At 35.0% G+C, this 6,486-nt stretch overlaps 1 pseudogene; it reads left to right on the top strand.

Moving 5' to 3' along the window:
• The first annotated feature begins 1,780 nt into the window (after positions 1 to 1,780).
• On the top strand, positions 1,781 to 1,900 carry LOC117708035 (small nucleolar RNA SNORA17; annotated as a pseudogene).
• The last annotated feature ends 4,586 nt before the right edge of the window (positions 1,901 to 6,486 follow it).

The raw sequence follows: 6,486 nt of genomic DNA, 5'->3' as shown, positions 1-6,486 counted from the left end.
AGAGAGAGAGAGAGAGAGAGAGAGAGAGAGAGAGAGAGAGAGAGAGAGAAGATAGAATATAGTGACTAAGCATTTCCCATGAGCTCAACAGAAGGCTTCTTCTTGAGGGAACCTTCTATGTATATCCTTTATCTTAGCTCCCTTTTAGAAAACATCAGTCATGATTTTTTTACTACAAAAAATTCAATCAGTTTCTCTTTGATTTTATTTCCTCAGTGGATCTGTTTGTAGATTCTCTGGAGATTTTCTGTACTTTTTATCCTAACCCTGCTATTTTATCTAGTTGACATCTCTAAAAACACTTTTTAAAGATATCTTTGGTAGCATCAAAAGTTAAGTTGGGCCTGAGCTTGGTTTAGATCTCAGATGCTTGTCTCATCTGATGGCATCATCAATGTATATTTTAGCTGAAGTTTGTCTGCCTTTGTCCTTCCACAATCATATCTGTTTAGAGGAAATTAATTGATTTAGTTAAATGTGCAAAAAACCTACAAACCAGTAGAAGGAGGAAAAGTCTACTTAGGCACTTGGTTTCAAAGAGTTCATTTTATCATGATAGGGAAGTCTTTGAAACAACATTTTTTTTGGCAGAGACGTCTTCACATGTTTTTTGAGGAAAAACAGACAGTTATGGTGGAACTCTGGGTGGTATAGCTTCAAAGTCTCACCCCTCCTGACCTACTGCAGCCAGACAGACTCTATATCTTGAAGATCCTATATAATTTCAAGGATGATGAACTATGGACCTAAAATTCAAATCATAAGCCGATAGAAGGATATATTTATATCTGCGACATAAATGTGCTTCTGCATTCATGGAACTACATCAAATGAATTTAATGAAATTATTATTCTTAGATCACATTACTACTTTAAATGTGTTTTATTATTATCATATCATACTTGGAGCTATTTGGTGACATGACATATGACTCCTTAAATGTCAATTCTCCTAGCACTGTCACAACAGAAATTAAATAAATTTCTTCCTTCTTCTCTCTCCCTCCTTTCTCTTTTCCCTTCTTCCTTAGTTCCTCCTCCTCTTTCTTCCCCTTCCTCCATGTTTGTTTTTGGATAGTTCTCACTTTGTACCCATGCTTGTTTTGAACTTCCTGAATAGTGAAGTCTTAACCCTAAATTCTCCTACTTTAGCCATTCCCTCCACCTATTCGGATTAGAGGTATGAATTCCCATGACAATCTTTGGTATTTAAATTTCAACTTAAGCACTAGAGGTAACATGCAAGCCACAGTAGTAATAGAAACAGAATTGAAAATATGGGTACTGGCTTTATTGGGTCATAGAACTTATAATGATTCAAGCCCATTATTTCTTTTATTTCATCATTTTAAGTAACATTATTTATCTACAAAACAGATAAAAATGACTATGCAACACATTGTAGGAGAATACAGAATAATTTATAATTTGTCTATGTGTCTAACCTGCAGAGGAGCCATTATCCTTCTCCTTTCAGGGAAGAGTTAAGAAAGTGCAAATTGAACTGTGCCCAGAATACTTCATCTGGGCTTGATCTAGAAGCACAACATTCATAGAAAGTAGCATTCATGAGGGATTGCTATAAATTTATTACAAAAATTATGTCAACTATTTTAAAATAATTTATTGGTATTCAACACCAATGCTAAGTGGATAACGGCAAGTTGCCTTTATTAGTCAGATGTTTTGAAATTCATGGAATATTTAACAAAAATCAGTGTGTTTGTGAATGTGAGGTGTGCATTATAAATGTGATGGCCTAATCAAGATTGGTTAAATATCTGCCCCTGGAGGCATTGCAGGTGTGGCTGTTGTGTGACATATTCATCAATATGTAGCAGAGAGAAGAAAGGCTATGTGTATGCTCTATAAACATCTGAATGATTAGTGGCCTAGCATTCCCTGAAAAAAGCTAGCCTGAGAAGAACACCAGTCTGGAATGATATCTGGCCATGAGGTCAGGAAAATAGGAGAGCTTTCCACATCTCTCATCAGTTGCAACACTTGGGAGAGTGACCCGGCAACTCACCTGGGCAGCATGGTAGGGCTGGTATGGGTTATGAGGGTTGGTGGTGAACTAGCCCTGAGGTCATGAGAGCATAAGAGCTGATGGGCTGACCAGAGCAGACACCTCTCAGACCCAAATTTAGAGCTTTGAATTGGCCCACATCAATATCTACCCCACTGAAGAACTGGCACGGTCCATGAAGGGGCTAGTTCTACAGATCTAAATCTACAGCATCTTCATGACACAGAGTAACAACAGGATATTTTAGAGTCGTCCTACTGAGATTCCAGTACTGATATAGTAGCAGAAGCCAGTGGCATTGTACCCAACCACTGAGTCATTGCAATAAACATTTACAAACAAAGAAGTGTGGTAGGGTGTGTGTTAGTACCCACTGTGACACACTGCAGCTTCCACAATGAATACTTTTTTCATCTGTTGTATGTGGGGAGGCACAAGGGTGTGGGGCAGGTATGAGAGGAAATAGAGATAGGTGAGACTGGACTGCAAGATGTGAAATTCACAAAGGCACAAAAATTTGTTCAATGTATGAACATTTAATGGCAAATAGCTATCCAAAATGTATTCTTTCTTATAGTAAATCTTTTTTATTTGATATTTTACTATCCTTAAGAGCAGGTCCCACTTTTATTAAATTACTTTTTCATTTGAAGAGGTTTCTTGTTTATCTTTTCTAAAGAAAAATCTCCTTTCTCGAGAATGTCTGGAAGGAGGACAGTAGTGTATAATCTAGCCTCTTTCTTGACATAGTCATTCTGGGTTTTTCTCTACCAATCTTCATTGAGAGAGCCTAGAGACTGCAGCAAAAGGTCATGTAATCAAGTAGTACTATTTACTCTCTTCCAAGGTGTAGACAAAGGTGGGGAAAACTTCTATGAATCAGAAAGAGGTGACTTTCTCTTAGTTCAGAAGAATCACATTAGGTACTTCAGAATCTGTTGATGTGCAGTGCTGTTAATAGAGGGGAAGATGGGGTGAAAGCAAACACAGCATGTGTTCCTCACCCAAGCACACTGGCAGCAGGTAGCAGATCAAGTCCCTGAATCTTTTTTTCTTTTCACACTAAAACTGGTTTCTTCCCCTTCCTGAACACAAATTTAAACTATTGTTTTGTTTTTCCTAAGGTAGAAAGGAATAAAAAGCACTCTTCCCTTCTGGGCTTCTATCTTTCTCATCTACAAAGTCAACTCTCCTTACCATCTTCTTTAGTAAATTCAGAAAATACAAGCTCAGACTAACCTTCCTGTCAACTGCTTCTCCTTTGAATATTAATTACTCTGGTTTTAAGACTCTATCAGCAAGATAGTTTACCTTACTTGCTTGTTCTCTGATTTGAATATTACAGTAATGTGAAGCTACTATTTCATGGTAAATTCTTGGAACCATGTAAAGCTGATCAAACCTTGATTTTAGCCCTATCTGAACCCCAGTGAAATCTGTGTTCTATAGGGCAAGGAATTTGTACTGTAGTAATTGATTATAGCAACAAAAGAAAACACTGTAGCTCTGCTTCCTACAGTTAGCTTGAAAAATATAGACTTAGAAAATTTGAAAATATTATAGTTTTTTTTTCAATTTCACATTCTTTTAATTTGACATTGCCACAGAAGTTCCTAGAGTAGCACTGGTGTGAAACTTATTGTTTGATGCTGTACCACTGAAGTTTTCCATTAAATTCAGAAGGTAGCTCCTGTAAAATGTAGAACCCATTGTCCATGTTTTTAAACAGGTGACATAATATATTTCTGCACCAAAGAGATTGTTTTGAGATAAAACTTCACATTTCCTAATGTAGGTTATATGATGGGAAGATAAATTCCAATAAAACAATTTATTTAAAATCTCATTATGATGTGTAATACACTGCATGTTGATTTTAAAATAAAATAAAATATTGAAATATTTTCTCCCATGTCTTTGGAGAAACTATACCTAGTGCAGTTTTTCATTAAGGCAAAGAAAAAAGGTGTCCTAATATACAACTGTCTGGCTAAAACTTGTTTATTCCTAAATACATAAAGATACGGTGTGGGATTCACTATTTACATTTAATTGTCCTTATATCTGCCTTGTATTTTCCCATTGAGGTCTGATCTGTAGGTCAGCCTCTTTTAGGACACCATGTGTCAGACATATTCTTTAGATGAAGAATGGATGTTTTACCCAAGGGACTCTCAGAGTGCTTCTGCATTATATAAAATGGATTTCTAACTAGACTTTATCTTCTCAAATGTCTACATTCTTCACTCTGTATAAAGGTTAAGTTTGAAATTTCCAGACTTTCTATTGCCACTTCTTAATGTGATCTCAATGCTCAGACTATGGAATTAGCTATTTCTCTTTTATTCATATCTTAAAAAAATTAAGCCAGATCTTAGAATCCATTGAGTTTTTATTTTTAATATTAAGCCAACTTACTCCTATTTCTTGTGGATACATTCTGGATATTATTCAAAAGAGATACATCTATCTGATTTTAGAGTTTGAGTTCAGTCTCATTGTGTTTTAGTTCATTTTTTAACTTTAAATAAGTTATTGGTTCTTTTTGCACAGGCATAGTTTTGTCACTTAAATAAGGACATTATTTTTACACCTGCTTCCTCTTCTAACAAATAAGTACTTTGTTTAAAATTTCAGGTACCACTGCTCTTTGTTTCATTCTCTCTCTCTCTCTCTCTCTCTCTCTCTCTCTCTCTCTCTCTCTGTCTCTCTCTCTTCATTTTGTTAATAAACACATGCTGAGCATGTTATCAAAAGAAAAAAAATAACAACTAAGTAAAGTGAAAAAAAAATTGGAATCCACCAATGAAAGTAGAGGACATTTCTTTCCTCTTTCAGAAATCAATGTTCACCTTCAACTTGATGTTCACTGTTAGTATTAGAGGCCAAGCCTGAAGAATTTTACATACAGAAATAGCATATGCTAAATTGCTTATGAGACCTTTGCTAAATTTTTACAATATCTTTCTAAAGATGTAAAAATTACATCTTTGTCATATCACAGAAATGTCAGACAAGTTGATTACTAGAAATATATCTATTAATTAGGAGGAAGATTCAGAAGCTACTTTTACCTTGGCTACCAAACTAGCAGTTAGTATTTTATCTGCAGAGGAGAGGATTGTGAGACTGAACAATTGTTAACTTATAATAGATATGCCAGGCACGCATTATCATATTTACCATATTGTGTAAAACATCAGCAAACTTGCAAGGTAGCTTCATAGCAGACATATCTGAGGGTATGTGGGGTGCATTTGTTAAATCATAATAAGAAAATGAAATTTTATAAGTGAACATAAACAAATAAATAAAGCAAAATGTAAAAACTGTAGAAACTGAATTTGTTTGGGTTAACTATTTAAGTGATACTTCTAACTCAATGTGTCAGGGCCTAAGGGACCATTTCCTTTTTCTAGTCAATATGAATTCTAGGAACTGGTATTCTAGGAGATTTATTCCAAAATAAAAAGTTTTGTTAATACAGTTGGTATGAACATACAAGTTTTTTTGAATCTACACTGAGCATGTTAGAATATTTCTAGCGTTTACCATTGATAAAATTTGGAGTTTGCTAGTCATCTCTAGAGTTACTTCTTTATTTAAGGAACATTATCGAGTATCTGATACACAATAAAAAGATAAGAACACTTATATCAGATCATTCATTTTCTACCTGACATTTTCAAGCATATATACCCATAGCAATCTCAGTGTCTCCTTCATCCTTTAGTCAGTAACTTCTCTACACAACTACTGGAACATGTCAGTGCAGAATTTTTGAACATGAGTCTGAGATTTTATCTGATTTTCTTTATTTGGCCATTCTACCTCTTGGTACCTGAATGTCTCTAAGCATAACTCTAGAGCCCCAAGCCAGAAATTGATATTCAAAGCTTCCCCTAACAGAAATAACACGCCCCTAATTGGAAAAAGGGACTTTTAAACCTAGAGGCATTTGAATGTCAGGAAAATTATTAGATAAGAAAAACAATTTGTGGAAGTTCTTGTGATACCGATATGTATGAGAAAGTTGAACTATTGTGAATTGACTGCATTTAGATTAAAAATGTTGCTCAGCTATCTAATTCTAAGCTATTTCCCAGATTAGACTCCATTACCTCCTCTGAAGACAATCATCGACTCTAATGAAGAAGGTCGGAAAGCATCTTTCAAGTTAGCAATCAACGCCAGCTGAAGAAGTATAAAAAGAAACCTGATTTGTGAATTTTCTCATTGAGACTTGCTCCTGGGAACATTAGCCTCATATCATGGACACTCTAGTCTTAAAACAAATGGATTTGACCTAGCAAAGACAGCAAAGGGCACATTCTACTAAATAATGTGGAAATGCCATTTGAGAAATGGACAATTTAAGAATCTCAAATAATTAAAATACATCCTATGTTCATTTTAAAAGAAACAAAACACATGTTTTTAAACAGCAATAAATTCAG

Source organism: Arvicanthis niloticus, chromosome 4, assembly GCF_011762505.2.
Source record: "Arvicanthis niloticus isolate mArvNil1 chromosome 4, mArvNil1.pat.X, whole genome shotgun sequence".
In the NCBI taxonomy this organism is placed as follows: domain Eukaryota; kingdom Metazoa; phylum Chordata; class Mammalia; order Rodentia; family Muridae; genus Arvicanthis; species Arvicanthis niloticus.
The sequence above is the reverse complement of the archived record's forward strand: the minus strand, read 5'-3'. Positions and strand labels throughout refer to the sequence as shown.